At 41.4% G+C, this 25,674-nt stretch overlaps 1 long non-coding RNA gene across 2 annotated transcripts in view; it reads left to right on the top strand.

Annotated features, from left to right (window-relative positions):
• Positions 1-25,674, top strand: part of LOC133048809 (uncharacterized) — a 526,351-nt gene that overhangs the window by 459,087 nt on the left and 41,590 nt on the right. The window contains exon 5 of one of the 2 annotated variants that reach the window (XR_009691122.1): positions 2,770-2,905. The exons of the other annotated variant lie outside the window; for it this stretch is intronic. This is a non-coding gene — a long non-coding RNA (uncharacterized LOC133048809). Of the gene's footprint in view, positions 1-2,769; positions 2,906-25,674 lie in introns of those variants that run through there. 2 annotated transcript variants of the gene reach the window in all.

The following is a 25,674-nucleotide window of genomic DNA, read 5'->3' as shown; positions in this document are numbered from 1 at the left end:
AGTGTCCCCCACCATCTATCCAGTGTCCTCCCATCTATCCAGTGTCCCCATCTATCCAGTGTCCCCCCATCTATCCAGTGTCCCCCCATCTATCCAGTGTCCTCCCATCTATCCAGTGTCCCCCATCTATCCAGTGTCCCCCACCATCTATCCAGTGTCCCCCATCTATCCAGTGTCCCCACCATCTGTGTATCCTGGTCTAGTACTGCTGCTCTTTCATGCAGAAAAGCCTTGCAGCCAAAACAGACCTTGAAAACGAGGTCATGACTTTCAGTACCCAGTTCTCTTTCATGTACCTTCCAATGCCCCATACCCCTAGAGGTGCAATGCCAGAGCTGGTTCCAGCATCTCCCCACTGTGAAATCTGCAGCCATCTTCCCAGGAACTCACCAGGGATCAGGCTGCTTACTTCTTCAGCCTCACTAAACTATGTGAACATTCCACTGTTTTCTTCCACAGATGTATTTATGAGTTCATCAGAGAAGGCCCAGGCCTCGGAAAAACAAAGCCCAAACCAACCCAAGTGAAATAGTTTTATTTAGTAGGTTCAGGGGATTCTAAGTAGGTATCTACAGAGTGCCTGGTAGATGCCAGGTGTTAATCATAAGTTCTTCAACCCGCACCACAATGCTTTGCCATAGATAGAGAAGCTTCAGCAACTTAGCCAAGGTCACTCAGCAAGAGCTGAGACTCAGATTCAAATAGGAATCCTCAGTGTCTGGAGTCTGAAACAATACATTTTGGCTTTACCCTTGTGAGTTTTTGAGACCCACAGAATCACAGAGTTGAAACGGCAGGCCTCAGGTAGACCACCTCCCCTGTGGGTACTTCAGCCCCCTCACTGTGCTCCTCCGAGGAGTGGGAGCACTCATCCCTGGACGGGCCTCTGTGGCTCGGACTAAAGGCTCCCTCCCTCCAGTTTTTCCTGGACGTGCTGGCTCTGGCCTTCTTCCTCTTGACAGCATCTCAGAGTTCAAATGAGAGCGCTCCTGTCGTCTTTCCATCACTCTTTTTCAACCTAGTCATCCCCAGTTTCTTCTACTTTTTCATCTGTGACTGATTTCAACCATCTGCCTTTTATTTCTGGGGTGAAGCTGGATCCTGAGGGGGTTTGAAAGAAGTATCAGCTATTGTCAGTGACCTTACTGGGCATTTGTGTTGAGTGAATCCTCACCCCGTTTTTTGGGAGACTCTACCAGGTGCTAGAAGCTTTCAAACACAACTCATCCTTGAAAACTTCGCGTGGTGGGTAACGAGATGTTTACCTGTAATCACCTCAGAGCAAAGGTTAAGCACTTTGGAATGCTGAAGACATTTTAAAAGATTATTTGCAAAATTTCCAAGAGGGAAAAATATGAGAACATCTGTTCTTTAAAATCACCATAAAATATTCATGTACAAGTAACTTAAAAATACTGAGCAGTAAATCTCTTTGGAGTTAATTGGGTATGTGAGTTCAGAAAATCTCTGCTGGGAAGAGAATTTTCCCTCAGAGTCCCTTCCTAACTCTTTTTATCTTACAATTTTCTTTATAATACTACACCTTTCCTGGGGGATCATTGCCATGATATTTAAATAGGGGTGTTTTTTTTTTAATAAGGAATTTTAAAATAGCTCTTTCTTGGCAAACCAGAGTAGCTCTTTTGGAACTGTTCTAGTCTTTGGGATAAACACTATATAAAGCGGTGTTTGTGCCGCGAACCCGGAGATTCACCTGAAGATTCACCCCACGGTGCCCTCCACAGAGCAGCTGTGTTTATGAATTTCATTCTTGCCTCAAATATAGAAAGGCCCTGGGAGGGCCCCTGGTACTTGGACATTTTGCATCCTTTTCTAATGTCTATGTGACTCTCCATTTGAGGACTCTTGCAGGAGTCAGGCAATCTTGACATGATCTTGGTGACTTTAGGGTAAGGTCAAGATAGAATTCTCTTAGATCATAAAAGATCTCCAGGCCTCTTTTATATGCAGTTCTTGTTGGCAGAGTTTGGATTGGATTCTACTGAAAGAAAACAACTACAGACCTGACCCACTTTATAAAATTTTTGATGCCTAAATAAGATTGCCAAATTTAGAAAAAAATAAATAAATAATGGCCAGATAAATTTCAGATAAACAACAATTTTTAGTATGTCCTGAAGACTTATTTCATATGGCAACACCATACCCAAATTCAGAGTCAACTGCCCTATGTTAATTTTCCTTAATGGACTTTAGTGATAACTCTATCGTGGAATAGAATAAAAATTGCATCTATTTTTTTAAATCTCTATGAAAGACGTAACAAATCCTTTCTTGACAAAAGAAATATGTGCCAATTGAGGCATATGGCTAGTCTCACCCAATGTATGTGCCTTGTACAGAATTGGAATCTGGGCCTCCACTCACTTCTTAAGAGCTGATAATTAGGAGAAACTACAAATGAGCTCAAAACCAAAAAAAAAAAAAAAGAAGATAAAGGGAGAAGGAGATGATCTGCACCTGAGGAAGTGTGACGAGGCAAAGGGTCTCCATGGTGTTGTTTTCTCCTGCATCTAGCAGTGTTCAAAACACAATCAACACTGTAAAATAATGTATGAATGAATAAATGAATTAATAAAAATCATTCTAAAGCCTCTCTCCCAAGCCGCTGCTATAAGGCATCTAGGGGCCTTTCAGATCTCAGTGTTGTGTTAAGCTCTAAAAAGATGAGACTAATTAGGCTTTAAAACATGTGGCTGTGTGAGTGAATGACTTTTGACAAGAAAAAAATTTTTCTTGTTTAAATAGGACTCTGCTTCTTACCTGAGATGGAATAGATAAAACAGGCTGAAGTTTGAGAAGCCGTGCAACAGTTTCCCAGTAGAGGCATTCATAAGAAAACAGTCTCAGAAACAATGGACATGACCAATACTCCAACCTTGCCCCATAATTTTTTTTTTTTATTAAAGAGGGTCACCCCATGTTGAAATGTTAATGTACACAATAGAAAGCCCGGAATCAGAATGGAAGGAATGTAACAGAGTGGAGGGAAGTGGGATGGGATGGGATAGGACAGAAGGCGTGGAAGTGGAACACCTGAGCTGATGACCCATGAAGGCACTGTGTCTTATGTCTCTCTGGCATGAGAATTTTGCAATAAGAATGTTACAAGTATTTTTGAGACATCTGTTAACGTACTGACCAGAAGGTCTGCTCTAAGTAATCAGGCATTAGGATAGATGTATTTAACTGCTGTTAAGTGACGAGTTACTTAATGTTCTTGTGCAAAGCCTGGGAAACCAAAGATGATTTAAGTTTCAGTCACCTCAGCTGAGTGTGCACCGGACTTGTTCCCTCTCCTACCATTCTTTGATCCTTGAATTTGATTTGTATCTGATCAATTTCTTGCTAAGTAGTATATGTAAAAGTGTTAATGGCAACTCTTTGCGACCCCATGAACGTATAGCCAGCCAGGTTCCTCTGTCCATGGAATTCTCCAGGCAAGAATAGTGGAGTGGGTAGCCATTCCTTTCTCCAGGGGATCTTCCCCACCCAAGAACTGAACATGGGTCTCCCACTTTGCAGACATAGTCTTTACCACCTCAACACCAGGGAAGCCCACAAGAAGAAATAGCTGGAGTGGATAGCCATTCCCTTCTCCAGGGGATCTTCCCGACCCAGGAATCGAACCCGGGTCTCCTGCATTGCAGGTGGATTCTTTACCAGCTAAGCTTCCAAGGAAGCCCTCAAGGACTGCAATGCAGGAGACCCCAGTTCAATTCCTGGGTCAGGAAGATCCCCCCTGGAGAAGGGAAAGGCTACCCACTCCAGTATCCTGGGCCTTCCCTGGTGGCTAAGACGGTAAAGAATCTGCCTGCAATGCAGGAGACCTGGGTTCAGTCCCTGGGTTGGGAAGATCCCCTGGAGAAGGGAATGGCTACCCACTCCAATATACTGGCCTGGAGAAGTCCATGGACAGAAGAGCCTGGCGGGCTACAGTCCATGGGGTCGCAAAGAGTGAAGGACATGACTGAGTGACTTTCACTTCAATTTCATGAGATGACACTAGCTAGAAAAATGCAAGTAACTAGTCCATATTTTTTCCTATAAAAGGAGAATTCTTTGCATATAAAAGAACCAGAATCCCTATTTTCCATGATTCAGATAGAAAAATGTTTATCTTTTATCACATAAATGCATATTTTAATAGATTTTTACTGTTATTTTGCTTACCCTAATTTATTTTAAAGCTTGTTCAAAAGCCTCATATTTTATTTTCTAAAATTTATTGAAGCAAATAGGGACAATGAATAGTCTCCAGTACTATATATTAAATTTTAAGAAGATATTTTCTTTGCTATAGTAGGCAGAAAACAGCTATTATATAAAATTACTTAAAGAAGCAAACAAGCTTTTGTAATCTCTTTTGCAGCAATAAGTTCTTCAGCACTGCACATACAGTTGCCTTAATAAAATGTTTTTATTTGATCTGAAATTTTATTTGAAAATGAAAAACAAATTTTTAACTTAAGTATGTTAAATAGGTCGATCTGATCAGTGTAAAGAACTGAATTGTGTTGTCTTTGTTTGGAAATGTCTGACCAGTCCATCCTTTTCCAAAGATGTATGTAAGGTGATATAACCCAAAACATGTACAAGCATAACTTAAAATATTAAAAAGGGACAAACCTTCTATATATTTGAAGTCAGTAGACATGTTTTCTTTAGGATTTGGGGACCGGGGGCAAAACATGCAGTCTCTTCAGCCATTTCCCATATGTTGTGGTACCAGCACCTGTCAGGGACTAAGTGTGCCCCCCAAAATTCACATCTTGAAACCCCAACCTCCAAGGGGATCGCATGTGGAGATGGGGCCTCTGAGTAGTGATGAGGTCATGAGGATGACCTCATGATGGGGTTGGTGCCTTTATAAAAAGACCCCAGGGAGCTGCCTTGTCTCTCCCACCATGCGAGGACACAGTGAGAAGACTACAGCCTATGAAGCAGGAGGCCAGTCCTTAGCAGACCCCAGATCTGCCAGCATCTTGATCCTGGACTTCCCAGCCTCCAGAACTGTGACAAATAAGTACCTGTTGTTTAAGCCACCCAGTCTACAGCGTTTTGTTGTAGCAACACAAAAGGGTTAATATAGCACCCCTCCACTCTTCGTCCATACCCAAACATGCTCAGGTTTACAAATGACCCACTTACAGTGTGTGAAACCAAAACCTGGCCACAGAACAATGGAAAACTGGCAGGTCACCCTCCTTGTTCTGGGCACCATATTGCTGGCACACAATGCCGTCTATTTTTGTTACCTTTTTGTCATTCCAAAACAGCTGTACCCAAGATTGATTTTATATTTTACTTTATTGTTGCTTATTAAATGAATATGAAAGTTAATATAAATATCAAGTGTCAAGATAACATTTTAAAGTATTTTAATATGCTTTTCTTTTTCCCACACCTTGTACATCATATTTGTCCTTTTCAGCCAGAGGGTCATTGCCTTGAAGAAAGTAAGGATTGTTAAAGCTGGATTGCCAAGAGAAAGATGTCAGTTCAAACTTAAACTTCCAAACAACAATCTAAAAGTTGTAAGAATCAAGAATTTCGTTTTCAAAAACAAGGTTTTGGGGGAGATGAAAAGATATATGGGCTCCAAAGAGCCAAATTTAGAAGGCTCAGTTTTTAGTGTTTAACATAAACCAGTAAGCAGGTAAGAATGCGGGAGGTGAGTGAGAGCAGGAAACAGCATGGCCTTCCCAGCAGCTCCGAGCCTCCACTGGGTCTCAGGAAACATCTCAGTTTCTTCCACAGCACATGCAGGCGTGGGGAGCGTGGAGCGGTGGTGCAGTGCTGTCTCAAGTCCCCTCTGCTTTCACACATCATGCCTTCACACCTGCAAACACATCTCGAAAGACCTCCTAGGTCACTTCTCCCAGCGTACCTGATGGTAACTGGGCACCTCTCCCACCCACCCCAACACCCTGGAGTTACAAACCTCTCTGGGATTCTCCATCATCCATGATTTTTAACGAAATCATGTTAATTGTCTAATTTAAGTACGTATACACTTTAAAAGTGCACAAAGCAGACATGTACAGCTGGGCGGAGTTTCACGTGCAGACAGATCAGGAAACAGAAGACTCGCACCCCAGAACCCCCAACATGTGCCCTCCCGATCATCAATACCCCCTTCTCAGAGGTGACCATCATTCCGTCTTCCATCACCATGTTTTCTTATTGTATTCTTTTGTATCCAGTTTCTTCTGCTCAATATTATGTGTGTGTTTTTCATCTGTATTGTCACCTGTAGCTATTGTCTTTTCATTTTCATTGTTGAGGAGTATTCTACTGGATAATACGTCACAATTTCTTTATTTTTCCATTCAGCTGGATATTTGAGCAGTTTACAGTTTTGTAAGCTATTACAAATAATGCTATGAATATTCCTAACCATGTTTTATGGTGCCAACGTGTCCTCATTTCTGTTGGATTTATACCTAAGAGTGAAACTGCTACTGGACCGTAAGCTATTTATATATTCAGTTCTAATAACTGCTGACAAAGTTTTCCAATATAGTTGTATTCATTTTAACCTTAGGAAGTTTTTGCAGGTCCAAGTAGTTGAATATTAGTAATATCAATGGCTTAACCTCCAATTTACACTTCTACCAGAGATCCAGTTACTGCACATTCTTGTCAACATGTGATATTGTCAATGTTTTAGATTTAGCCATTCTAGTGAATGTGTAGTGTTACTGCTTTCTAATTTTAATTTTCATCTTCAATGGCTAATGATCCTAAACCCTTTTTCATGTCCTTATTGGCCATTTGGATATCCTATTCTTTGAAATTCTGTTCAAGATTTTTTGCATTTTTAAACATTGGGTTGTTTTTATTTTTTCTTATTGATTGTACATGTTCCTTTTACATTCTGAACATGACTTCATTGTCAAATACATTTATTGCAAATGTCTTCTCTGACTTAGTACTTTGCTTTTCACTCTTTCAATAGTATGTATGATGAACAAAAGTTTTTAGTTTTAATATCATCCAGTTTCTAATATTTTCCTTCTTGTTTAGTGCTGCTTCCACCCTAATGTTAAGAACTCTTTGTCTATTCCAAAGTCATTAATATATTCTCCTAGTTATCCTCTAGAAGGTTTCTAATTTTAACTCTTATTTTTAACTATAATCTACTTGGAATTAATTTTTGTATAAGATGTGAAGTAGATGACACGGTTCACGATTTTTCCATATGAATATTCTGTTGACCCAGAACAATTTATTAAAGAGAAAAATCTTTTTTTTTTTACTGTACTTCAACGTCCCTTTTGTCATAAATCAAGTAACTGGACTTTCTTTTCTGTACTGGGTTTGTTTATCTCTGTCTCACGAATACACACTCTTGTGATTACTATAGCTTTGTTTGGTAGTGTAGCCTTCCAGTTTTATGATTCAACATCACCTTAGGTATTCTTGACCCTCTGTGTCTCCCTATAAATTGTGGAAGTAGCTTGTTATTTACCCCCACACACATCTGCTGACATTTTGATTAGGCTTATAATAATCTGTAAACTAAGTTGGGGAGAAGAGATAATATTGAGTCTTCTAATCCATGAAGTGGAATAGACTTCTATTTGCCTAGTTACTCTTATGATGCAGCAAACGCTTTGAGAGAAGAACTAATGCAGAATGGTTGGCTCAGTTCAATGAGTTCTCCTTCCCTCAGGGGTCTTGAACCTTCAAGTCCTGGTTACTTAGTAGTTCATCAACACCTTCAAACACAATACAAGTCACTAGCATGGACATCTAGATATAAAAACCATGTTGACAGATTTGTTTCTTCTTCAAGCATGACCAGAGTGATCTTCCTAAATCATGTATATCATTTCAGCCTTAAAGACATCTGAAAGTAAAAGAAGATTTACATTTCATAGTCCACTGCTGAATTCTCCAGTTAGGAGCAGATGCTCTGAATCAGGCTGCATGGATTGAAATCCAAGCTCCATCAGTGATTGATGCTAGCTAGGAGACCTGGGAGAAATTGCTGTTTAATCCTTAGTTTATTCACCTGTGACATGAGGCTAACTGTCTGGTGGCACATTCCTGGTGCATGGTGAACACACAGAGGGACTGTATGGGGAGCTCTCCCGCATTTTTAGCCTTCTCTTCCATAGTCTTCCAGAAGAAGAGCCATTCCCTGAATACCATCCATAATCTCCAACCTTTGTGTCCATAATCTGATGTTTCTAAAGGAAATTGAGGCTTGCTAAAATCACAAAGTAGCAAAACTGTATTGTTTAAATTAAATAAAACAAACAAAAAATAAAAATCCTACAATTTATTGCCATGTATCTAAAAAGACCAGTACCCAACTTGTTGTAAATGTTATTCATTTTCTCGGTTTTATATTTCTGTCTGGAATTGCTAGATTCATAATTACCACCAAACAAAACTACTTCTTGAGAGATGGATACAATGTGATGTATCATGTCTCCTGTAAATATTTGGGTTCTTTTCTGACCTACTTTCCCATGTTTGAGATTGCTACTCTTACTGTTTTTTCATGTTTATTATTATTACCTTTTAATTGCTAAAAATAATCTCTCAATGTCATAATCTTATCAATACTTCTGTGCATGTCCTCTGCTGGCATGGGGGATTTAGATGCTATAGATATTTTTAATAAATTATTTTAATTTCTCTGGTTGTAAAAATAGGGTGCATTTTTAAGCTTATTTTCATGTTAACATCATCTTTGTGTGATTAATTCTTAATCTATTATTAGCTTTTTCTGCTTCCTTGTTGTCATCTTATCCCATTTGTTCTTTTCATTAAAACCTCATCGTTGTCTCCCTTTTGGCAGAGACACTTTAGCTTTGCATATTCTAAGTAGGTGATATTATCTAGCGTTATTTCTTACATACTGAATACTGCATTAATTTATCACCTCTAAGCAACTGCGCCAATACTATTGTCTTATTTTTTTGACTCCTATTGTCTTAGTGTCTTAGTTCAGGCTGTTACAACAAATTGCCAGAGACTGGGTGGCTTAAACAACAAACACTTATTTCTCACAGTCCTGGGGGCTGGGAAGTCCACAGTCAAGGTGCCAGCAGATCTAGCATGTGGTGAGAGCCAGCTTCCTGGTTTGCACATGGCTGAATTCTTGTCGTCTTCTGCCCCGGTGGAGCGCAGAGAGACAGGAAGCGCGCTCTGTCCCATCTCTGTGTCTAAGACACTTAAGTCCATTCACGACAGCAGAGCCTCTCCCGCTACCATCACATTGGGGTTAAGATTTCAACAGCTGAAATGGGAAGTGTGAAAGGGACACCAGCTTCAGTCTGTAACACTGAAGTTTCGATGTTAAAATCCCTTCTTGACTTACAGTGATGGTTTCACTATCTGCTACTTAATTGTTGGCTTTGGGGGATATTTACCAGACCTGCTAATTTAATGGATTAGTTGTCTCGTAAGTCTATTATTAAATTGATTTTTTAAAATCAGTTGATAGTAAGGATTCACAACATGATTTCATGCATCCTGCAATAATAATGGCATCAGTGACTCGATGGACGTGAGTTTGAGTAAGCTGCAGGAGTTGGTGATGGACAGGGAGGCCTGGCGTGCTGCAGTCCACGGGGCTGCAAAGAGTCAGACATGACTGAGCGACTGAACTGAACTGACAATAACAGTAATGACCACAATAGCAATAGTAATAAATTTGAATGTTTATTACATGCCCAGCCCTGTGCTGAATGCTCTGTGTACAATATCCCATTTAATCCTCCTGAGGTCAGTATCACTAACACACTCTTCGTATGGCAGCACCAACGCAGACAGTAAGGGGCAGAGTGTGACTCAAACCCACGTCCTTCTGACCCCAGAGTCTGCGCTCCGCTCTGTTTAATAGTAGCTCCACATGACCCGGCTGCCTTTCATTAACGCTGACAATTGGCTAAGCTCATCAGCTCTGGCCTTGACTTCATGTTTATTCTGTTTTACCTTATAAAACCTTCCAGCATTTCTTTCAAGGATATAAAATAAAAAATATATCGAATGGGAACTTTTATGATAAGAATCAAAATAAAAATTCAGAGTGTCGGGTCACACCATCGTTTGAACTGTATTTTAAAACCCACACAATGTGTAGACTTCCGCATGTTTAAAATCATTTCGTGTACGTACTTGACTTTCCTTTAAATGTTCCCCTGTGCTGTCTGACATGTAGGTGCCTGGAGGTTTGGTTAACTGGAGAGAGAGAGCGACATGTCACTGTTTTAGAACTTGTGTTCCGCCTTCTGGGAGCAAAGCAGGAGACGACAAGAACCCTGAGCAGCGCATGTGTCCCAGTCCCCAGACTGAGCCACCAGATAGGTCTCTAGATGAAAGAGCAGTTGGAGGACTGTGTGAAAATGGCCACCTCACCCACCTGGGCCTCAGTCTCCCAGGCAGAGGCCACAAGTGTCCAGGTGCCCGTTGTGGCTGCCCCCTTGGTCCCATGCGGCCTGTGACTAGCCAGAGCCTAGGTTCTTGAACAGAAAGCCCTCTTCTAGCCCTTCTCCTTGCTCAGAACTGAGCTCCTCCTGGCTGGCCATTAGGCTCCTATCGTTGCTGAATTTCATCCTCAGGGTTTCATTCCACCCTGCCCACGTGATTATGAGTTTCTATAATACAGTATTCTTGCTTTTTTTTCATCTTCAAATCTGTAAAATGCATTTTCAACATCTTCACATAGATTTTACTTGCAACATTCAATAGGTCCAAAGATGGAGTTTAGAAGCATAGAAAAATCCTCCCTGCAGGTTTAGCCTGAATGCCTGAATAATTAACAGGTCATGGATACACTTGTGCTTTAAAAAAAAAAAAACTCATCAAGAATATGGATATGTTGCTTTCCTATGCCAGAGTCCCCGCTGGTATAGCTCTTTGGGGACTCTTTTTTTTTTAATTATTTACTTATTTTTATTTGTTAGCTGATTCGCATCTTAGTGGCAGCACAGGGGATCTTTCCCTGTGATGTGCTGGGCTTCTCTCTAACTGTAACACACGAGCTCTCCCGCACGTGGGCTAGTTGCTCCACAGCATGTGGGATCTTAATTCCCTGACCAGGGATTGAGCCCGTTTCCCCTGCACTGGAAGGCAGATTCTTAACCACTGGACCACCAGGGAAGTCCCAGGACTCTTTTAAGGTACAGCTTCAGGCAGTAAAGAACCTGCCTGCCAAAGCAAGAGACCTGGGTTTGATCCCTGGGTCAGGAAGATCCCCTGGAGAAGGGAAAGGCTACCCATTTCAATATTCTTGCCTAGAGAATTCCGTGGACAGAGGAGACTGGTGGGCTATAGTCCATAAGGTCACAAAGCGTCAGACATGATGGAGAGACTTTCACTTTAAGCAATATTCGGGCTTCCCTGGTAGCTCAGCTGGTAAAGAATCCACCTGCAATGCTGGAGACCCTGGTTCAATTCCTGGGTCAGGAAGATCCGCTGGAGAAGGGATAGGCTACCCACTCTAGTATTCTTGGGCTTTCCCAGTGGCTCAGCTGGTAAAGAATCTGCCTGAAATGTGGAAGACCCAGGTTCAATTCCTGGGTTCTATCTCTGGGTTGTAAAGATCCCCTGGAGAAGGGGAAGGCTACCTACTCCAGTATTTTTGGCCTGGAGAATTCCATGGACTGTATGTCTATGGAGTTGCAAGGAGTCAGACACGACTGAGGGACTTTCACTTTCACTTTGAGCAAATATCCAGGCATTTCTGGGCCTTGTGGAGATGGGGGACTTCCCAGGCAGCACTAGTGGTAAAGAGCCCGCCTGTCAATGCAGGAGACTCAGGGACGCAGGTTCGATCCCTGGGTCAGGAGATCCCCTAGTGAAGGAAGTGGCAACCCACTCCAGTATTCTTGCCTGGGAAATCCCCATGGACAGAGGAGCCTGGCGGGCTACCGTTCATGGGGTCGCAAAAAGTCAGACACGACCGAGCACAAGACAGGGAGAAATGGAGATGGGACCATCCAGGAGCACCAAAGTTTTGCCCGGATTTTAATACCTCCCTTATTCTCCTGGCACTTAGCAGAGCTAGAAGCAGCCTTTGTATTTTTTCCCTTCGTTTTTGCAGTTCTCAGATTAAGAAGAGTTTTATCCATAATGACACATTCTTCGAAATCGCTGCCATTCTCTTATTTTCAGCTTTGTTTCAGAGCCTTTTATAATGTGTGTTCATCAGAGAGACCACAGGGGCAGCTATACTCACTTGTTTAAATTTCCGTAAGAATGGTGTAGGCACAAAGGATCACTATCCACCATTGACATTTAGCCTTTGCTTCTAGGGTCCACTTTCTCTCTCTGTGTGTTTCAACTCTGCTTGGACCACTGTGCCACAATGACGCCTGGTACTTCCTGATCTTCCAGGTGAATTTAGGAGAAATACTAGCCTTCTCTCTACTCCTTCCACTCACCAAGCTACTTCCTGCCTTGGGGCCTTGGCATGTGCTGCCCCCGCCCCCCACCCCGTCTGGAACACTCTCTGTCTTCCATCTCTGCCTGACATACATTTCCCCACCGCTGCTCCATCCTCCATCTGCCTCCTCTCTCCTCTCATCCTCAGGTCTCTGCTCTCCTGTCCCTTCTTCAGAGGGTCATTTCCAGCCGGAAAGCCCCTCCTCCAGCCGAAATGACATCTTCTGTCACTCTCAGTCACACCGTGCTGTCCTTTTCCTTCACACCTCGCATCACATTCCCAGCTATACACACCTTCATGTGTATGCATTTCATGCCCAGCTTTCCTGCTTTTCCTCTAAGCCCCATGAGGTCAGAGGTGTGCTTCCACTGGAACTGCACACCCAGCCCAAGGCATTAAAAATCCTGCAACCACTGTTTAACTGGATGAATGAATAAATGATCAAATGCTGACTATTCTAGGAACATTTTCCTAGATGACAGAAGAAAACAAACTTGAAAACTTCAGTACCTGAAGAGTTTAGAGAATGCTCTCTGTTAACTTTACTGTCAAGCCTAATCAGCCTGCCTAGGTTGCCATGTGACGGAAACTAGTGCCAGGGTAATGGAGCTTCCCGGTCTGCTCAGGGCTGTCTTATCTGTAGCACAGCAAGAGTCTCACGCTAGGGGACATTTCAGTCCCAGCACAACCTGGACGGGTGGTTGCCCAACCTCACAGTCCACATCTTAACCCCACCTGAGATAAGAGAATAACAAATTCTTCTGACCTCCAAGTGTTTTGTTTCAGCACCAAGAATGATTAATTGCTGTGGCCTTTCTGGGTGGGCAAACATCTTCTCTTCTCCTTAAATGCAAAGGCACGTGTTGACTGGAAACAAAATCTGGGTCTGGGCTCTTATTTTGGTTGGTGTATTAGACTCAGCGACCATGTATTTTGCTTTTGCCTGGAGTGGCTGTTGCTCGGTATGGTACCATTTTTTATGTTGAGCTGTACAGGCTAACATTTTTCCTCTTCCATGTATTGTTAAGATCTTTTCTTCCCACATGGACTTCAAGTGTTTTCGGCCACTAATTATCTCTGTGTGTGTGTGTGTGTGTGTGTGTGTGTGTGTGTGTGTGTGTGTGTGTGTGGCTGCTTCAGTTGCCTCCAACTCCTTGTGACCCCATGGACTGTGTGTAGGGAGCTGCCAGGCTCCCCTGTCCCGGCAAGAATCCCGGAGTGAGTTGCATCGCCCTCCTCCAGGGGATCTTCCCAACCCTCCAGGTGCCCCCTTATTTGGGTTTGTCTTTGCAGGTGTTGTTGAGTTGTTTCTATGATAAATCTTCAGGAACAGTATGGTTGTGAACATTTTTCTTCATTTTCTTCTTCTTTTCCTTCTATTTTATTTTTCACTTCCTTCAGATTAACCTGTACCTTGGAGAGCACTCCTCTTCTGCCAATCTGCAGGGCCCTTTCTGGTTTTAAAGCACAATTTATGGGATTTCTTGGGTTTTCCTGGCTTTACCCTCATGCGCAAGCCCGTTTTCTGTTTCTTCCCGTTGGCTGGAAATGATTCCCAGTTTGCTGACTGTTGTTTCTAACATCTTTTTTGTAATTCTTTGGTGACTGTGATAATACACAGGGGTTGATTCAAAATCTTCCTGTCTCTAAATTTCTGAGACGCATTTTGTAAACCATTTCCTTTCTCTGACCTTCCTGTCTGCTGCCATTTTACTCCATCTTATAATAGTAATTACCAATAATACCTCTCAACAGTGTCTTCTTCATGTAGTTGCCTTTTTTTCTTTCCTGGATTAATTTGCTAACTAGTAAACTATTTTATCTTTATGGGTTTACCTGCCTTGTAACTCAGCAGCCTTCGTGAGTCCTCCTCTGCTTTGAGTTTTAATAGAGTTCTATTTTTATAGGGGGAACCCCACAAATTTGATTGCAAGGGCTTGTAATTCACTCTCACCTCATCTTTCCATTTTTGCCACTTAGAGTTGGTTATTAAGACAGAGTCCATGACAACACTGTCCACCGGGTGCTGTCTCCTCTGGACTTTAGACATGGAGGTTCAGGGCAGCCTCACCTTTGTGAATCAGACTCATAAAGTGATGTGATGTGATCTGATATAGAGTCTATCCAGGACTTGGGGGGAAAAATTCTATAAGTAGTTATCTGAAAATCAGTAAATAGGAGCTCTGTGTGGTAAGGTGCAGAAGAGGAGCATTTGGCTACCAAAAGGAGTGTTCCTAGCTCATAAATAATCAAATCAAGAGGAAAATACTAATAACCAAAATATCCTGCAAACACAACAGACTCAAGTTTGATGGGGCCTCTCCTTAAAAAATGCCAAACGCCATTTTCATTGACTTCAGGAAACAGATACACACTCAGGAAACCTTTGGTAATGAGGAGCTTATTGGGTGGATGTGGTAGCTACTCTGAACCAGTGCTAACCTTGTCTGTCTGTCTGTCTCTCTGTCTCTCCTGGGGTTCTGCCTTCTCTCGGCCTCTCCCGCTCAGCTGTCCCAGGCAGAGACAATCTGATAGGACCAGACGATTGGCATTCAGTAGGAGTTTCTCTGTAGGCAGCCTTTAGCTCCAGCTGGTCCAATCCAAACAGCAGAACTTGTTCTGCTCAAAGCATGAAGCTTTTATAAACCATGAAAAAAAAGTTGCTAAGAGGCTACTTTGCTTGGAAGGGAACTGCATAACTGGCACCTTAGAGGCTGTGTAAGGAAAAAAGTAAGAGTAAGAACTGCTGATAAACAAACAAACAAACTAGACGTTCTGGCTAAGTTAGAAAGGCAGGAGAAGAGGCTTCTGGGCGTTCCCGGGACACTCACTGCTGTCTTCATCTCCACGCCTTTCGCTTTGACGCGTGAGGTTGAACTACAAAGTCAGTGTTTGTATATCTTTCCCTTACAAAAATGGCCATTTCACTAACTTTCATCTAATATCTATTACGTGAAATGCCACAGGCTGCTTCTGCCGATTTCTGTATCCAAATCCCACCTGTCCTTTAAGGCCCAATTCAAATGCCAATTCACCATGAACCCCCTCACCCCTCCTTGAGTCTTCCAGCTAAAAGGAACCATGCTGCCCTCCCAAGTCTTCAATGTTAATTTGCCAGGACCCTAATCACCATCCACATTGTATCGTAGGTGTCCTTCTACATGACTGACTTCAACTTCTAACCATGAGCATCATCTTTAAGCCTACCTCCCCTTCTCCCCAACATCAACTGGCACCACATCCAGCACAGACTAGGGGCTTAAGGCAGGCAGAGCGGTGATTCAGGGCACCTTACTTGGCAAAAGGGAATCAAGGCTTCGCATGCAATTACAGCTGCTAACCACCTGACCCTCAGAGAGGACGCTCATCCAGATGGGCCCAGCTTAATCACAGGCACCCTTGAGGGTGGAAGAAAAGCCAGAAGAGCCAGAGTGATACAATGTGAGAACTCAACCCTCCATGGCTGGCTCTGAAAATGGAGGAAGGGGCCATGAGGCAAGAAATGCAGGCAGCTGATAGAAACTGAAGTCAGGAAAACAGGTTCTTCTTCCCCAGTGAAAGTCGCTCAGTTTGCGACTCTTTGTGACCCCATGGACTATATAGTCCATGGAATTCTCCAGGCCAGAATACTGGAGTGGGTAGCTTTTCCCTTCTCCAGGGCATCTTCCCAATCCAGGGATCAAACCCAGGTCTCCCGCATTGCAGGTGGATTCCTTACCAGCTGAGCCACCAGGGGAAGCCCTAGCGAGGCCGGAAAGAACACAGCCCTGCCGACACCTTGATCTCGCCCATGAGACCATGTCTAACTTCTGACCTACAGAACCATAAGATAATAACTTTATGTGGTTTGTGGAAATTTGGTATAACTAGCATAGAAAACAAAGTTTTTATTTCTAAACAAAAATTAAATCAAATTTAATTAATTAAATAATTTATTAATTAAATTAAGAAATTTAACTAAATAAAATTAAATCAAATTTCACAGAACCTTACATTTAGAAGATTTTTCTTTATTTATGGAGATAAGTAGGAATGGAAATCTTTCTTTTCTTTGAAACACACATTCATAATTATATTTTTTTAAATATTTGAGAAAGAGGAAAGATCATTCATAACCTCACCAAGGTGTAACTGCTTTCATTTTTTTCTTCTTTCCCATCCCTGGTCATAGGCATATAAAATTTTACACTGAAATAACAGCATTTGTAGCAGAAATATAATCGTATATTCCTTTCCATTTAATACTGTTTAATAAATGTTTTCATAGTTCTGTGTGGTCCTCACAATTGTCATTATAACCGTTGCCTTGTATTCTAGTAAGCTGGGATACTAGAATTTACTTTCATTCCTATTTGGTGGGGTCATTGGGTTCTTTCAAGTATATTTCCTTACACTTAGATAAAATGCTACAATTAATTTTTGTCTTCATTTAGGCTTTTGTTTCTGTTGAGTTATTTGTGGGGCAAGTTTCCATAACTGAGATAACTGAGAGAAAGAACCAGAGTGGCGGTTATGGCCCTTGACAGCATCACTGGGGTGATTCGAAGAAGGCTGCGGAAGTTCACCAGCTCCACCGCTGTCTTGGTCAGCATCTGGGGCTTATCATGATTGTTTACATCGCACTGCTTGTGATGCCTAGTCAGAATTCACATGTATCCACTTGTTATGTTTCATTAGCTGTGTTATTATTAAGCAAAATATGCTTACAGCTTGGTTCATTTACCTACCAGGGACCTGATCGCTTTTACTATAAGTAACACTTTAAAAACATTCTTAAGGCAATTCTGAACTTTCTGTCCAATTTATATATGTATATATGTTTTGTCATTTAGTCTGCTTTTTTAAGTTTGAGGTGGTGGTTGTTTGGCTGCCCAGCTGTGTCTGACTCTCTGTGACCCCGTGACTGTAGCCCTCCAGGCCCCTCTGTCCATGGGATTTCCCGGGCAAGAATAGTGAAGCGGATTGCCATTTCCTTCTCCAGGGAATCTTCCCCACCCAGGAATGGAACACAGTTCTCCTGCATTGCAGGTAGACTCTTTACCAACTGAGCCACCAGGGAAATCTTTTTAAGTTTAGTTATTAAACAAAACCAACACATCAACAAAATGAAACAGCTTATAAGCTATCTAAATTCGATGTAGTAGACAAGGCAATCAGAATAAATTAAAAAATTTGAGTATTGTATGAATAACCTGTTATGATGGCTTTAATTTTAATCTGATAACTGACTACCTAATTTATAAGATTAATAGCAATTTATTATTTGTGGCAAGTTTTTGGTAGCTCATTTAATTTTCCTTTCTCTCCCAACAAAGCTATAATTTGAAAATGAGCAAAAACCTTAAAATCAAATCAAGGAAAACCAAACTCTATTTCTTAACATTTTTTTCTGTTTACAAAAATAGCCTGTTTATTTTAGGAAATTTAAAATGATAGAAAAGAAATTTAAAATAAATGAATTTCAACTCTGATCTCATCACCCAGAAATAATTCCTAGCTACAGAGTTCATATATTATAATAGTTGTTTAGTAGCTAAGTCATGTCCGACTCTTTGTGACACCACGGACTATAGCCCACAGGACTTCTCTGTCCATGGGATTTCCCAGGCAAGAATACTGAAGTGGGTTGCCGTTTTCTTCTTCAGGGGCTCTTCCCAACCCAGGTATCAAACCCGTGTCTCTTTATGTTTCCTACATTGGCAGGCAGGTTCTTTACCTCTAGCACCACCTGGGAAGCCCCTCTGAAAATTTAAAATGACAGAAAAGAATTTTTAAATAAATGAATTTCAGCTCTGATCTCATCACCCAGAAATAATTCCTGCTAAGGTGAGGCATATTCTCTTTCAGTCTTTTTGGCAAGTGTGTGTGTGTAACTACATAAAAATTTCAACAAAAATTTGGATTGTACTATTTTGCATCATACTATTTTATCACTTAGTATTTTTGTATGATCATTCTCCTATATCATTAAATACTTTTGAACCAACCATATAATTGAATAGCATAGTCTACACGGGCTAATTGGGCTCTACCTTAGAAGCAGTTCAAACTCCTAGGAAGTTTGAAGGAAGTCTTCTCATTCCTTAGTGGAAGGATGAGTCCAGTTTTCCTGCCCCTGGCTCTGAGATCAAGTTCATGGAGCCTCCCAGGAGGCTGACAACAGGACGCATCTTGTGGAGAACCAAAGCGCCCCCCATGGCTCCACTATGCCACGCACCCTCGTCCACCTCCTACAAGCCCACACTCGTGGTGTTCCAAGGCATTACTTTCTAGGAGATGTTTTCCTCTTGTTTCTGCAGCTGTTTTTGATCACAAGCTTTGGTGATCACAAGCTTTTGATCACAAGCTTTCCTTGGGTACTACGTCCCAAGGAAACCCTGGCAGACACAAAGGTGTAAAGAAGGAAGAGACGAGGCACTTATCAGAACCATCTTAGACACCCTGTTTACAGAAAGGGAACTTCTCCACGTCATGTGTATTACTGGGATGTGACAAAAAAGCAGAGGGGGCCAGCCCAGACACACTTGGTGTCAGCCCCTACACTGCCGTTTAATTGCCAGCTGGGTGACCGAGGGAAAACCCCTTAACTGACCTTTAATCTCCTCCTCTGTAAAAAAATAAACACACCAGTAAATTATATGCGTTAAATGTTTATGGAAAACCACTTTGTAAACTATAATGAACATTCCTGTGCTTTGAGAAGAGAGGAAGAAAGAACTTCTAGGGCATCCTTCTTCGCCTCTATTTTTCTTTCATTAGTAGTAATGTTAGTTGCTCAGTTGCATCCAACTCTTTGTGACCCCATGGACTGTAGCTCGCCAGGCTCCTCTGTCCATGGAATTCTCCAGGCAAGGAAGCCCTTTCATTCATTATACTTTCACAAATTATCAGCAACAAAATGAACCATATATATGTGTGTGTGTGTGTGTGTGTGTGTGTGTGTATCTGAAACTCTACAAAGGAGATTAGATAATTCAGAAGGAATTGAAGTTTTGAGAAAAGTTATGCTAAGAGCTGTAACAAATACCCAAAATACAGTGGACAAAAACAAAAGTTTTGTTGCAAATGGGAACATCCAACACAGGGTTTTCTGGGTTGGTGGACAGTCTTTCAGGGACCCAGGCTCCTTCCATATTGTGGCTCTGTCCTCATCCCCTGCAGGCAGCCAGCAGGTTAGAAAATAAAAGAAGGCATACATCTACTTCTTAATTGCCACGGCCAGAAAGTGACACCCATCGATTCTACTTACATTCCACTGGCAAGAATCCACTCCATAGCAAAAGAAGCTGAGAAACACAGCCTGAGTTTGGTGGGCAGCTATCCAGTCTGCAATATAGACTAATATAATTAATAGAAGGAAACAATTGCAAGAAAAGATACTAAGATGGAGCAATGCCTACAGTTCTGGGCTACAAGTGAATGATATCATTTTCTCTGTGATCTCATAGTCTTGTTTACAGCATACTCTTTTATAAGCATATAGTCATACAGCATACTCTTTTTTATATTGAAGTATAGTTAATGAAACTAAGCCATGCCCTGTAGGGCCACCCAAGACGGACGGGTCATGGTGGAGAGGTCTGACAGAATGTGGTCCACTGGAGAAGGGAATGGCAAACCACTCAGTATTCTTGCCTTGAGAACCCCATGAACAGTAGGAGAAGGCAAAATGATGGGATACTGAAAGAGGAACTATGGCTGGATGGCATCACCGACTCAATGGACATGAGTTTGAATAAACTCCGGGAGTTGGTGATGGACAGGGAGGCCTGGCGTGCTGCGATTCATGGGGTTGCAAAGAGTCGGACACGACTGAGTGACTGAACTGAACTGAATAGTTGATTTGGTCTCCCCAGGTGGCTCAGTGGTAAGGAACCCACCTGCCAAGCAGGAGACACGGGTCCGATCCCTGGGTCAAGAAGATCCCCTGGGGAAGGAAATGGCAACTCACTCCAGCATTCTTGCCTGGGAAATCCCATGGACAGAGGAATCTGGTGGGCTCCAGTCCATGGGGTCGCAAAAGAGTCAGACACAACTTAACAACTGACCACAACAACATAGTTGGTTTTTACAATATTATGTTAGTTTTATGTGTGCAGCTTAGTGGTTCTGCTATTTTTTCTGATTATATTACATTACAGGTTATTACAAGATATTGAATATAAGTACCTGGGCTATACAGTAAACCCTTGTTGCTTACCTGTTTTATGTAGAGTAGCTTGCTAATCCCATCCTCCTGATTTGCCCCTCCCCCCTCCTCTTTGGTAACCATAAGTTTGTCATAGGACTCTATGTGTGTGAGTCTGTTTCTGATTTGTGTATAGATCTATTTGCATTGTTTTTTAGATCCACATATATTTTGTGGAATATCTGTCTTTTTCCGGATGACCTACTTCACTAAGTACAATATCCTCTAGATCCATCCATGTTGCTGCAAATGGCAATATGTCATTCTTTCCGTGGCTCAGTACCATTCCATGGCGTATATACCGTATCTTCCTAAGCCAATCACTGGGCAATGGGTATGTGGCTTGCTTCCATGTCTTGGCTACTGTAAACAGCACTGCTATGAACAGTGGAGTTCATGTACCACTTCAAATTAGAGTCCTCGTTTTTTTCCAGATATAAACCCAGGAGTGGGATTGCTAGATCGTATGGTCACTCTGTCTTTAGTTTTTCAAGGAGCCTCCGTACTGTTTTCCATAGTGGCCGCACCGGTTTATATTCCCACCAACAGTGCAGGAGGGTTCTCTTTTCTGCACATCCTCTCCAGCATTTGTAGACTTCACAGGATACTATCATGGTCTTGTTTATGAGGGTCATCAGAGGAAGACAACCTTGGTTGGCATATTTATTTGTTGATTTTTCATTCATTCAAAAAATATTAGTCAAAATATTAGTCTTATAAGCAAGTAACCTACACCCAGGAAAGTGGCACATTGGCAGCCTGTGCCCTCCCTTTGTTCTGAAAACGTCAAGAGCAGAGCTGTTATGCCCAAACGTCTCTGTCCCATTCTAATACTGAAAACGATTTCCAAGTCAGCCTGCTGATTCAGATATGACCTCTGCCTCTTTTAGTTATGTGGCCTTGGGCATGTTGTCTAGCTTCTCTGGGCTCCTGCTTTCTTATTTGTAGGAAGAGGGTGCATGAAGGAGTGCCTTATGATCTTAGCACGGTGCCTAGAACACAGTGAGAGCCACACATATTGTCTCTATGACCATCATCACCACACCTTCCTCAATACACCCACACTGTCGACTGTAACAACCTCTGCTTGAATGTGCAGTTTGGGGAACTGGGCAAAGAATTTGTTATTCAAATAAATAACTTTTCCTGAATGCACTAGCTGTGAAATCTGCCAGTGAGGATGTGCGAAATGTGATTATTTCGATGATGGGAAATTGGAAAGAGAATGTTCTAAATTGTGGCTTGCCAATCCTTTTCATAGACAAATATAATATTAATAGATATCATTTATTAAATACCGACTTCTGTGAAGAATGCTAAACTGGGTTCTTTATATATTCACTTTAATTCCCACAGTAACCCTGTGAAGTAGGTGTTACTGTCACCTGTTTCACAGAATGAACAGCAATGACACTGAAGGTGAATATCAGAGGGGCCTGTAATTCGCCCAAAGTCACGCAGTCAGTAAACAGAAGAGCCGGGATTTGAGCCCAGGTCTGTCCAGCTCCAGGTCTGTTCTCTGCCCAAGGGGAACCCTACTTCCCTGGTTCCTTTAATAGGGCTCTTTCTTGAACACGTGAGGAGAGTCACATTATTCCCATGACACATCATTGTTTTCAAACTCCATGCTCCCCCATAAGCCTCATACCATCCTGTGAAATAAACAGGGCAAGGATTACCGTCCACCCTGGACAGTGAAGAGGACCTGAGACTCAAGGAGGCCTCTCTGAGAGAGGGTGAGAGAGTGGGTAACAGTAATAGCAAACATTTCCTGAGCACTAGCTACCTACATGCGTGGCATGGTGAGAAGTACTCTGTATACACTTCTCACTGAGTGCCTTTAAAATTCCAGGAGACGAGTGCCTTTATTATCTCTACTTTGCACAAGCAGGGACTGGCACTTAGATATTAGAACCCTAAGCCAACCAACTAGAATGCAATGGAAAAGACAAAATTGAAACATGTTTCAAACCTAAAGAGACTGAGAAATTCTGTTTCCCATGCCCTTTGTCTGGAAAACAACAACAACAACACTCATCCATCCATCATTTCCTGAGCATCTACTCTGTGATATGCGGCAGCACCCAGGCAGACAATGGCCCTGCTCCAGTGGGCGACAGCTTAGTAGGAAAAGACAGATAATAAACCAGGAAACAAATGGGTAAATAATACACCTTCTGATAGACAGACTGTTATGGAGGACAAAGAACAGGTTAAAGGGGTAGAGGATGACGGGGAGCAACAAGTTTAGATAAGGTGGTGATAGATAGCCAAGTGTCTCCCACATTTTGGGCTCCAAAATCACTGCATATGCTGACTGCAGCCATGAAATGAAAAGACACTTGCTCCTTTCCTTGGAAGGAAAGCTGTGACAAACCTAGATAGCGTATTAAAAAGCAGAGATACCACTTTGCCGACAAAGGTCCATATAGTCAAAAGCTATGGTTTTTCCAGTAGTCATGTAAGGATGTGAGAGTTGGTCCATCAAGAAGGCTGAGCACCAAAGAACTGATGCTTTTGAATTGCACTGGAGAAGACTCTTGAGAGTCCCCAGGACTGCAAGATCAAACCAGTCAATCCCAAAGAAAATCAACCCTGAATATTGGAAGGACTGCTGCTGAAGCTGAAGCTCCAATACTTTGGCCACCTGATGGAAAGAGCCAACTCATTGGAAGAGACCCTGATGCTGGGAAAGACTGAGGGCAGAAGGAAAAGGGGGAAGCAGAAGATGAGATGATTGGATGGTGTCATCGACTCAGTGGACTTGAATTTGAGCAAACTCCGGGAGATAGTGGAGGACTAAAGGAGCCTGGTGGGCTACAGTCTATGGGGTCACAAAGAGTCAGACACGACTTAGTGATCGAACAACAACAACAAACCCCACACCCAGTCATGCAGACCTCTTGGGGGAGGCTTCCCAGTGCAAGGAAACACGAGTGTGTTGTCTTTGAGGGGTTTGGAGGAGAGTAAGGAAGCTGGAGTGGCCATAGATAGAGTTAGAAATAGAGAAACAATAAAGACAGGAACACAGAGGAAGAATCATAGGAAAGGGTGGCCAGTTGTCACTGAGGAATGGAGATGAAAACATCCTAAATTACAAATATTAACAAATCAAATCCAAGAGTATATTTTAAAAATACAGTGTATCCAAAATGAGCTTATCCAGGAGGCAAAGAGCAGTTCAATATTAGAGAAACTAATCCTGTAATTTATCACAGAGATGAAGTAACATTATCTCAATAAATACAAAAAGGATTTAATAAAATTCAACATTCAAAATTAATTAATTTTTTTAAATCTCAGTAAGTCAGAAATGGAATGTTAAGTTCTCAACATAAAAAAAGGATACCTATTAGAAATCATCAACAATGAAAGACTTAGTGTTGAGATCTCAGAAGCATTCCCACTAAAGATAACGGCAAGACAAAAGTGGTTGCAAACACCAATACTAGATATTATTGTCCCAAAGATCAAAAGACAAGGAAAAGAGGCACATGAAGCTTGAAAAGGAAAAAGAAAAGTTCACTCTTTAAGATAATATGACTGCCCACCTAAAAAATTCAAGGGAATCAATTGAAAACTATTAATATTAGCACTAGTAAGAAAGTTCAAAACTATGGGTATATACATCATATACCTAATCCAATAACTTGCTTATCTACTAGTATTAATTAAATAATTTTAGACGGATTCAGTTTATAACAAAAAACATAAAATTCCTAGAAAACAAATATAATTTTTAAATGTTCAAGATTTATTTGAAGATAAAATAACATGAAAACCTTTTCAATATCAGAAGTTTTAAAACTGATTAGGAAGACTTAGTATTGAAAATATACTGATTTTACCCATCAGTGCAATTCCAGTCTAAATTAACAGCATTTTTCATTCAGGTCTTATCCTTCCAGATGTCAAAACACACTTAAGCTATAATAATTAAACTAGCCTAATATTGGTGCAGGCATTGATGAATAGATCAATGGAACAGATTAATAAGCCAAGAAACAAACCTGATTATATGAAAATGAACTATACAATAAAGGTGGTAGCTCAAATTCCTAGAGAAACTAGGGCCTGATCCACAGTTGGGACTGGGCCAATTATCCATTCATTTGGGGAAAAAGTTAAGTTAGATTCCCAACTTGCACCATTCATCCACAGAAAATAACCCTCAGATGAGGGTTAAAGAACAAAACTATAAAAATGTTAGAAGAAAATATAGGTAAATATTTTTTTACAAATTTAGAATGCCAGGGCCTTCCTAAGAAAGAGACAAAAATCTAGAAACTATAAAAATTTCATAGATTTATGCTCATAAAATATATAATATTCTGTCAGTCAGAATATACCATAAACCAGGTTATAAGATAAGCCAAGTTTAAAAGACTGAGGAAAAACAGTTACAACACACTTAACTGGTAAAAGATTAATATCCAGAACACACAGAATCCTAACAAAGCAGAAAGAAAAAGACAATGGACAAAGTAAATTGTAAAAGTTGTAAACATTTATAAAGGAAATAGACAATTGACAGAAAATTAATAATCCACATACAATAACCATGCAAAGCTGCATTAGTCAGGGAAAAGAATTATCTGACAAAAAGTTAAAAAAAAAAAAAAAAAAACAAGATAGATACCAAGTGTTGGCAGAAACATGGAGAAACTTTCTCGTATACACTACATGTGTAGCCTGGTGGAGCCAGCTGATGCGTGCCATTTGAAAACATCCATCAAATCATAAATGTACATATCAACAGACCCAGCTATTCCATTCCTAGGACTCTTCCAAAAGAAAAAAAAACTAGTTGTTTGTGTGCCCGACACAACTCATGGTACAAGTTTTGTACATGGATCCAAGTATTGTGTGCAGTAGCGAAAAATAAAACCCTAACCTACTATTAACAGGGAGGGGAATAGTTAAGTAAATTATGGCCTACCCATTCCTCAGAAAGCAGAGTGCATTAGAGATATGGCAGTAGGAAGAGCTCCACTATCTATGACTTAGTGAAAAAAGCAGGCAGCAAAAATATATGATTTAATTTGTGAACATGCGTAAA

Source organism: Dama dama, chromosome 29 (genome assembly GCF_033118175.1).
Source record: "Dama dama isolate Ldn47 chromosome 29, ASM3311817v1, whole genome shotgun sequence".
In the NCBI taxonomy this organism is placed as follows: Eukaryota; Metazoa; Chordata; class Mammalia; order Artiodactyla; family Cervidae; genus Dama; species Dama dama.
Note: the sequence above shows the minus strand (reverse complement) of the source record. Positions and strands in the feature narration are given on the sequence as shown.